Source organism: Nuphar pumila, chromosome 10 (assembly GCF_984573655.1).
Source record: "Nuphar pumila chromosome 10, dmNupPumi1.hap1.1, whole genome shotgun sequence".
Lineage (NCBI taxonomy): Eukaryota > Viridiplantae > Streptophyta > Magnoliopsida > Nymphaeales > Nymphaeaceae > Nuphar > Nuphar pumila.
The window spans coordinates 79,153,314-79,163,381 of NC_143258.1; the positions used below are offsets into that span (position 1 = coordinate 79,153,314).

Genomic DNA, 10,068 nt, shown 5'->3' on the forward strand with positions numbered 1-10,068 from the left:
ATGATTTTCAGTTAGTTGATGGATTATACCAGCCATTAAGGCTATATTTCAGAAATCGACATTTTGTGATGAAAGTTTTCCTAGGCTTCTACTCCCACGAGAACGTCATCTTTCATCAAGTAGCGAACGTTTTCCTTCAAATTTGTCGCCCACTTAAGCTGTCAAACGCCTCTCTGGATTTGGATAACCATGCAATTAAAGCCATAAATTCGCAAACCAACAGATGGTGGCGTCCTTTTTTTTAATGTTGAGCGTAACTTATTTGTTTGGGTGCCCGGGTGGGTAGCCAGAGTGAGGTCAAGGGTTCGGGGTTCGCCGGCTTGAAGATAAGTCTTGCCGCCTGTAACAATACTCGTTACTCCACCGACTGAGGTATCGACGGCTTCCTTTCATTGTCTTTTTCCTCTTTTCAGATGGCGAAGCATTCGTCACGAGCCGTTCCGCCCCCACCCCAGGGAGCAGCGCTCATAAAGACGACGCCAGTACAGTAAGAAGGGCAAATGCATGGTTGTTCGTCTATAAATACCCCTTGTAGTAGTGACGATCATGTAGCCAAGGCCCAGGCAAGGAGGAGCTCTTTCGCCCATTCCTTCTCTCTCTCGATGGCCGTGGCCTCCTCGTTCCTAGTGTTCCTCGCAGCCATGTTTTCCTTCTACTTTGTCGCCTCATGCGGATCGTCCCAGATGAAGAAGACCTACGTAGTGTACATGGACCCTTCTTCCAAACCGCACCATTTCTTGGCTCACGAGCATTGGTACTCATCGGTGCTCCAAGAGGCCACGGATGGCAAGGACGCCGGCCGTTTTCTGTACACTTACTCGCACGCCTCTCACGGATTCGCTGCACGCCTTACCAAAGAAGAGGTGGCCGACGTGCTTGGGGCTGAAGGGTGCCTGGGAGCTTTCGAGGACTCCATCTACCAACTGCACACTACGTACACTCCCAAATTCATGGGTCTGGATCCCAGGGAAGGCGTCTGGCGTGACTCCCGCTTTGGGGACGGAATCATCATAGGAGTGTTGGACTCGGGCGTTTGGCCGGAGAGCGCCAGCTTCGACGACGTGGGATTGGGTCCGGTGCCAGCCAAATGGCAAGGCCAGTGTAAGACGGCCCCGGATTTCAATTCATCGAGTTGCAACAAGAAGCTGATCGGTGCAAGATTCTTCAACTCCGGGTACAAGGCTGCAGCAGCAGCTGATGCTGCTGCAGCGAGGGGCCGCACACTGAAGCCGATGACTGCCGCCGCGGACGCCCCTTCCCCAAGAGACAACGCTGGGCATGGGACCCATACGGCTTCCACGGCTGGAGGCGCCCTCGTCTCTGGCGCATCCTTCCTTGGCTACGCGAGAGGCGATGCCCAGGGGCTGGCCACCCGTGCTCATATCGCCGTGTACAAGGTGTGTTGGTCCCGCGGCTGTTACGGCACCGATATCCTCAAGGCCATCGATACGGCCATCGCTGATGGAGTGGACGTGCTATCTCTGTCCATCGGGAGCAGCAGCGTTCTGCCGTTCTACATGGACCCTGTCGCTAAGGGGGCGTTCATGGCGATGGCCAAGGGCGTGTTCGTGTCGTGCTCGGCGGGAAACGACGGGCCCGGCCCCTCGACCGTCGCCAACACGGCTCCATGGATCGCCACCGTGGGCGCCAGCACCATCGATCGCGGCTTCCCAGCAAAGGCACTTTTAGGAGACGGAACGGTCCTGCATGGTACCTCCCTCTACCACCAAATGCTAGCAGCAGACACCACATCCACAAGCAGCAGCAGGAAGAATAAGAACCGCCAAGTCACTTCCACCATGATGCTGCCTTTGGTGTTTGGGGCAAGCGAGGCAGCTGGGCTCTGCAACAGAGGCGACCTCGACCCCAAGCTGGTGAAGGGGAAGGTGGTGGTGTGCCAGCGGGGAATGACGGGGCGCGTGCAGAAGGGCATCGCCGTGAAAGAAGCCGGTGGTGCGGCGATGATACTGCTGAACCAACCAAGCAACGGGGAAGAGCTCATCGCGGATGCTCACGTGTTGCCGGCCTTGCTCGTGGGAGCCAAAGCAGCCGCAACAGTGAGGGCCTACTTGGGCGCGGCCAGGAGCCCGACCGCGTACGTCGAGGTGTCGGGCACGACCCTCATCGGGGATCAGTCGGAAACGGCTCCCTCCGTCGCGGCTTTCTCGTCGAGGGGTCCCAACCCTGAAGCCCCTCACATCCTGAAGCCCGACGTGGTGGCTCCCGGGGTCAACGTCCTGGCCTCGTGGTCTCGCGCTGTGGGCTTCTCTGGCGAGGACGATTCGAGACGAGGGGATTTCAACATCATCTCTGGCACCTCCATGTCCTGCCCTCACGTCAGCGGGCTTGCGGCGTTGATCAGAGCCATCCATCCGGACTGGAGCGTGTCGGCCATCAAGTCCGCGCTCATGACCACCGCGTTCACGACGGCCGACAACAATCCCTACGAACCCATAAAGGACATGTTGGACGAGAGCATCGCCACGCCTTTCGCGCTGGGTGCAGGCCACATCGCACCTAACAAGGCGGTTGATCCTGGCCTCGTCTACGACGCCGGCATCGCCGACTACGCCAAGTTCCTCTGCTCCATCAAGTACACGGTCCAACAGGTGGCGCTCTTGGTCGGAAGCTCGTCGGCCGATTGCTCCACCCTCGACTCCTTCTCCTCTCCAACCGATCTCAACTACCCCTCCATATCCGTCGTGTTCAGTGTCAACAGCAAGGGTCGCGGTAGGGGAACAGCAACCATGTTGGTGGCTACGCAGCGGACAGTGACCAACGTCGGTAAAGGCAAAGGTCCGTGGTCCTACACGGTGACAGTCAGCAGCCCCCCACACGCCAAGATCCGGGTCAGCCCAACCCACCTCAACTTTGTGCAAGCTAAAGAGAAGGCCACCTTCAATGTCACCATCCAAGCCATCCAACTTGGGACGCCTAGCAGTCGCCAAGAGTTTGGGTCTATTACCTGGTCCAGCATCAACACGCCGGAGGGAGGACTCGCCTCGTACGTAGTAAGGAGCCCCGTGGCAGTGATGTGGCAGTAAGTCCAGAGATGATGCATGCCCAATTGGAGAGTGTGTGTGTGTGTGTGGCCAATACGTAGATGTAGCAGTCGTAGTAGCAGTATGTGGTAATAGTAGTAGCAGCAGCAGCCAACTGCACGAAAGTGTTGGTCGTGCACGTAGGTGCTCTCCCGTTCCTAGCCGAAAGTAAATAGTGTCTGTGTATGCATGTGATGAAGCGCACGCTTTGTGCACTGCACAATTTGTCCGCCATAATTCGGAGGAGACAGAGCCAAAAGCAAGGAAAGGCCGATGTGTTTGAAAGATGGATCCACAACTGGACTCTTCTAATGGCAAACCGAACGGTCCACGCAGTTTCAATCACATTGTTGTTGTTCCGTTGTGTAGTCCAAACAACCGTAATAAAATTTAAGGTTTTTACGAAATAGTCTCTGCGAGCTTAGAATTAGCGAAGACCCCCGCGACGTACTTTTGGGCAATCACAAACACCAAAGGAAGCCTTTTTAGGGCACAAGCAACACACGACACACGCGTACGAACAGAAACAAGAGTACGCTCATGCACAAAAACAAAAAGAGCAAAGAGACAAGGATGCAAAAAGTTTCTTTATAGATACTTGAAAGCAAAGTAAATCAAGTGAAAAAGAGAGGGTCCGAATACACGGAGTTCTTAAGTCATAAGGCCTCGTAGGGCACTCAAGAGTGCCAAAGAGGTATATACATCAAAGCAAAAAGGTGAAAAGCATGGCAGTCTGGAACACGCTCCTCCGCCTAAGTTAGCACCGTCCTCGACGTCAATTGTTCATGATAATTTTCTACAAGTTGTCGATGTTGAAACATATTGTTAGCCTTCTCCCAGGTGGCTTCACATTCTGGCAATGCACTAAGTACATTTTGACTTCTCATAGATAGTTGTTGGAATGATTGAGGATGACTTCTGGTTCTCTGCCCGGTACACTGACTGTTGAGGGTGCTTATTGTGGGATCAGAGCACGTTGGGGCATGCTCCATTGAGGGTCTCCTTCATCTTCATGTAATGGCTTCAGGTTACATATGTGGAATACCAGATGCACTTGAAAGTTTGCTGGCAAGTCCAACCAGTATGCCAAGTTTCTCACACGTTTGATAATGGTGAAGGGACCATCATACTTACGGATAAGGCCTCGGTGGTGGCCCCGAAAGATAGTTGTGCGGTCGGAAAAGAGCTTAGCCAACATCTTGTCTTCAACACGAAATTCTGCTAGACGACGCTTCTCATCTGCCCATTTTTTCATGTGCTTGGTCGCCTTGTTTAGATATGCCTCCGCCAACTCTGTCTGATCTTGCCAGTTCCTAACGAACTGGTATGCATAAGGTGCTTTGTCACGTCCTCGTGCAGCAAGGGAGTGCGGAGTCTGCGGTTGTTGTCCGGTTGCGACTTCAAATGGACTATGTCTGGATGGATCGCTCTTTTGAAGGTTATAACAGAATTGAGCTGCATCAAATAAATCAACCAAATCCCTTTGGTTGGCATTGACAAAGTGTCGCAGGTATTCCTTCAGCATACCATTTATTCTCTCTGTCTATTCATCGGTTTGGGGGTGAAAACTTGTGCTGAAATGCAAGTTTGACACCATTAAGTGAACACTTCTCGCCAAAACTTGCTAGTGAAGCGTGCATCATGATCGCTGACGATGCTCTCTGAAATTCTCCAATGCTTGATTACATTCCGCACGAATAACTTTACAGTATCTGCAGGTGAGCAGGTGGGAGGGATAGGCACGAAGATATCATACTTTGAGAACCTATCCACAACCACATAAATTGAACAACCTTGTGCTTTCGGCAAGCTCACAATGAAATCCATGGTTATGCACTCCTACGAACGACTTGGCACATGTAGGGGCTCCAGTAGTCCACCAGGTCTCTGATTGATGGGCTTGTCTTGTTGGCAAATCAAGCAAGTCCGCACATAAGCATCTATGTCATCGTGCATCTACGACCAGTAGAATGCATGTTCCAACAATGCTAAGGTCCTTTGTTGCCCTAGGTGACCCACCCAGGTAGTATCGTGGCACTCGTGCATCATACGTCTCCTTAAGGTATCCTGTCACAGAATGTATAGACGGTCGTCCATAGCACGGAGCAAATCATCCTCTAGCCAGAATCTCTGTCTTTTTCCTTCATTCACCAATGTGATCAATTGTTGAGCCATCGTGACACTTTTTGAAGCTTCTCGCACTTGTTCAAGAAGATCGCTTGTTGGTTGGCTCACACTGTCGTCCCAGGCGAGCAAAACTGTGAGTTTCGCCTTATGACTCAAGGCGTCGACCACAACATTGGTTCTGCCTGGCTTATACTCGAGGACCATATCAAATTCTGCCAAGAAATCCTGCCAACGTGCATGCCTTGGACTCAACTTCTTCTGAGCTTGGAAGTAGCTTATTGCAATGTTGTTAGTGCGTACAATGAATTATGACCTCAAAAGGTAGTGTCTCCATGTGCGAAGACAGTACACGATCGCCAACATCTCGCACTCGTGCACAGTGTATCAACGCTCATCGTCATTCAACTTCCTGCTTTCAAATGCAATAGGATGTCTTTCTTGGAGTAACACCCCTCCAATAGCAAAGTCAGACGTGTCGATCTGCACTTCAAACGATTGCTGACAGTCAAGCAACTTCAGCATTGGTTCCTCTGTAAGGGCATGCTTCAACCCATCAATAGCCTTTTGGCAGATATCAGACCATAGCCATGATTTGTCTTTCTTCAACAGATTTGTGAGTGTAGTAGCAATCTAAGAGTATCCCTTAATGAAGCGTCGATAATAATTTGCAAGCCCCAAGAAGGAGTGCAACTCAAGAACCTTAGAGGGCGGCTCCCATGCTTAAATAACTTCAATCTTCTTATGGTCCTTTTTAAGAGTGTCTCCTCCCACAATATGCCCCAGAAATTGGACTTTCTTCTGGCCAAATAGGCATTTTTCCCGCTTGACATATAGCTCATGGTCCTTCAAAGTGTAAAACACAATATGAAGGTGTTGAACATACTGCTCCATCGAGTCGCTATACACCATTATGTCGTCTAGGTACACGACGATAAACTTGTCAAGGTGCAGGTAGAAGATCTTATTCATTAAGGTCGAAAAGGTAGCAGGCGCGTTCATCAAGCCAAAGGGCATGACAAGGAATTCGAACGCCCCATATCACGTTACACAGGTAGTTTTTGGCTCATCCCCTTCTACAACTCTAACTTGCCAATAGCCAGATCTCAAATCCAACTTAGAGAAGACATTCACCTTTCCAAGCTGATCAAACAAGTTCGTGATCAAGAAAAGTGGATACTTGTTCTTCATCATCATTTTGTTCAGTGCCCTATAGTCGACGCACAACCGCTTCGACCCATCGTGCTTCGCTTGAAACAATACAGGCGCTCCAAAGGAAGCTTTGGAGTTTGCTTAATTTCTACAGCCCAGGAATTGCCATGCGATAAGGAGTCATTGCGGGTGGTCGTGCATTCTGTACCAATTCAATTTGATGGTCTACCTCACACCCCGTAGGTAGCTTTTTCGACATCACTACAAGAAACCTATGGATTAGCGAGGACCAAAATCCGTCGTTAATCTGTCGCTAATTCGTCGCTAATCTGTCGCTAATCCGTCGCTAAACAACTTAGTAGAGTCATCGCCATATCGCTCTACCATGTGTTGCTCATATGCCTCCTACAAAATAATGTTTACAATATGCATTAATAATTAAGAATTATAATGTTTATGATAACTTGTATATTACAATGATTATTGATACAATAAATGCATATCATTGTCGTTCTTGCCTTCTCTGATACGAACTCTCTTGTGGTCTTACGTTTATGTGTTTCAACAAACACATCCTTGTATGACACAATGTCTCTTTTTTCTGCTTCCTGCAAAGTGAAATGATAAAAGATTTAGTTAACAGGTTTGCAACAATACTTATAAAAATGATAATATATATTGATGAGTTACCATTTTCTTAAGGTGGCTCCCAAAAGTCCTAGATCCACCTGTGTGTAGATGGGCTTCAGGCATTTTCGCTCGATTTTGTGCAGCCTTCGTTGAGCGGTTTCGAAATGCATCCCCCGCCCACTTATTATACATTCTCTCCCAATAATCTCTCCTGACAGTAATAGGGACATGGCGATTCCACTGTAGTGGATCATCTATTCCGCTAGATGTTTTTTTTGCTGCAGTCTTCATATTGTGTAGCATGTCTGCAAATCGATTGGCAGTCACCTTTTGCTACACCTTCCTTGCATCATTTTCCTCCATTGTAGTCACGAAGTGACTCAAAGCTTATATATATTTTCAGAAAGTTAGTAGACATGGCTATAACAAAAAATTAAATATGAAACACATTAACTATGACAAACAACTATATACCGTGAATGAGGACCACAATCTGTCTATCATCTCTTTTGGATACTCTTTCCATTGAGCGACCGGTCCTGATAGATGTTGAAGTAGTGAATTTCTAATATCATGTACTACTTCTTATGGCTCAAACCTCGTGTTGCACATGAATTGGTACACAGTAAATATCAATATACAATATTTATAAGATATGCAATAAGTGAAAACGAAATACTTATGGTCGATTATCGATATACACTATTTGAATGAGTCTTCTTGTGCCACTCTGAGAAACTTTGCATCTTGTATTGGCTCCTGACTTGTATGATCAACTAGTGTAGGTGGGTCATGTACAGGCGAAACATCATCTGTAAAAAAATATGTTAGAAATTCTCAGAATGCGCATTTCAACTAATCAAACATCCAATTAGTTAAATGATATACCTATCAAAAGATCCCGTGAAGATGAAGGTTGAGTCTGACTACTACTGGATGAATGACCACTGTAAGCTCCACGAACCATATTCTAACAAATAAAAAATGTCATGCAATACATTTAAATTGTTTCAAATCATTCACATCAATGCAATACATTTCAATATATTCAAATAATTCAAATCAAGTATTGCAATACATTCAGATTCAATCTCAAAACCTTGATTTTGAATTGAGAATCAAGACTCAATCTTTAGATAGAACTTTGAAGATTTTGAAAAATAAAAGATAAACTTGATTTGAAGCTTGAGTTTTGAAATCAGAAGATGAATCAGGAATTTCAAAGTTAAATTGAACTTTGAAACTTGATCTGAAATGCTAAATTGAATTTGAAATTGAAAATGAAAATGAATTTGAATTTTTTCAAAGTTAAATTGAACTTTGAAGTTGAGTTTGGATTGAATTTGGAATATAGGAGTGAATTTGAATTTTCAAAGTCAAATGGGACCTTGAAATTGAATTTTGAATTTCGAAATGAGATAGAAAGATGAATTGAAATAAAAATTGAAGATTGATTTGAGAAATGAAGAAGATATTTGAAAATATTCTAAAAAATCACTTGGATTTTGAAAAAGAATTTTGAAAATATGATGTAATTCTATCCTAGATGATGAATGAATTAAAAGAATTTAAAATTGGATTTTGAAAAGCGTATTTCATTCTTTAAATAAATTGAAATAAGATTGAAGATCTAATACATTTCTAACTATGGTCATAAAATATATTATATAATAATCGTATTTAAATTCAAGTGAAGAATAAAACATATTTTGGTGCCTTTATAGGGTTTAAAATGAAATTAACTCTTAATATATCCTGACTATGGCCATTGATATATGTTTTGAGTTAATTTTAAGTTAAACTCTGATAAAGTGAGAAAATATTTGGAAAATATGATGATTTTTTAAAAGAGATCCATTGTGGATCTAGTGTTATTCCATAAAAGATGAAAATCTTAAGTTTTGTTCACACCTTGACTATGGCGATTGATGCAAATCGTCAACTTAGGATTTAATCACCTTTTATTAGAATAGTGCGCGTGTCATTCGTGTTTTCATTCGTGAAATTTTTGGAATAAAGAAGAAAAATTGTATGAAACAAGCATTTCTAAAAAAATATACATGCTCATGCATTCTATTCTAGGACTGAAATGTAAAAAATTCTCATTAGATCTAACTATTACATTATTGAAATTTTAGATTTAAAATGACAAAATCCTAATCTAGAAAGAAAACTTGATACATTATATCTTTTATGCAAAACAGGGTTAAGCATAAGGCAAAGCACATAATATGAAAAAGGAAAGCTAATGGACTATTTTGGAACTAGAATGTATGTTATATGTGCTCATGGAAACATAAATATAATGTAATATACAGGGGATCCAATGATACGAGGTAAAATGTCAAACAAGATGCTATGCAAAATGCAAAATGGGGGAGCACTACAGTGGCTATGCAGATGCATCATTATTGTAAAACTATGTAGTGCAGGGAAGGTGAAGCCTAAACGTAATAGCTAATGACACACTAATGTTGTATGCAAGAACGCAAGTGAATGGTGGTGACAAGATATTACTATGAAGAGATGACTATAGGTAGCCTATTAGTGCCAAAGATTAGCAAAAGTGATGCTCAGCCAATCAGGATAAATCAGAAACTATAGCCAAGACATCCAATCTTAGCTCAACAAATCCTAATTTTACCGCAAATTAGAAACATGAACAAGGCATTCAATTCTCATGGCACCTACCTTTCTAGTCTGTTGAGGTAGCAAGTGGGTCACCAAAAAAGGCAATATGATGTCGGATTTCTTTGTTCTGGTTAACACCAGAATCAGTTTAGTGTGGGGAAGGGAATCTAAAAGGGTATGGATCTATTACCTGACCAATACATAAGGCATTTTGGCTCAAGCTTATAATGATGAGGGCGTTTGATTAATAAGATAGTAGCCTTTATATGTTAACATCCACGGAGAAATAAGTGAATGGCGTCAAATCTGCCACAGGGATCTATCGCATGCAAGATGATGAAATGAAACTACTGCTAGAAAGCAAAATATTATGTAGGTATTGATAAACTAAACACCATACATTGCATACAGAGAATGTAATGAAACATGAGCATAGAAAATTAATGGGCTTACCTGGAAATCAGAACACTAGATGCAGTGATGCAATGCG

At 44.6% G+C, this 10,068-nt stretch overlaps 1 pseudogene; it reads left to right on the forward strand.

Annotated features, from left to right (window-relative positions):
- Positions 1-641: 641 nt before the first annotated feature.
- LOC149826961 (subtilisin-like protease SBT1.8 pseudogene) lies at positions 642-3,044 on the forward strand (annotated as a pseudogene).
- The last annotated feature ends 7,024 nt before the right edge of the window (positions 3,045-10,068 follow it).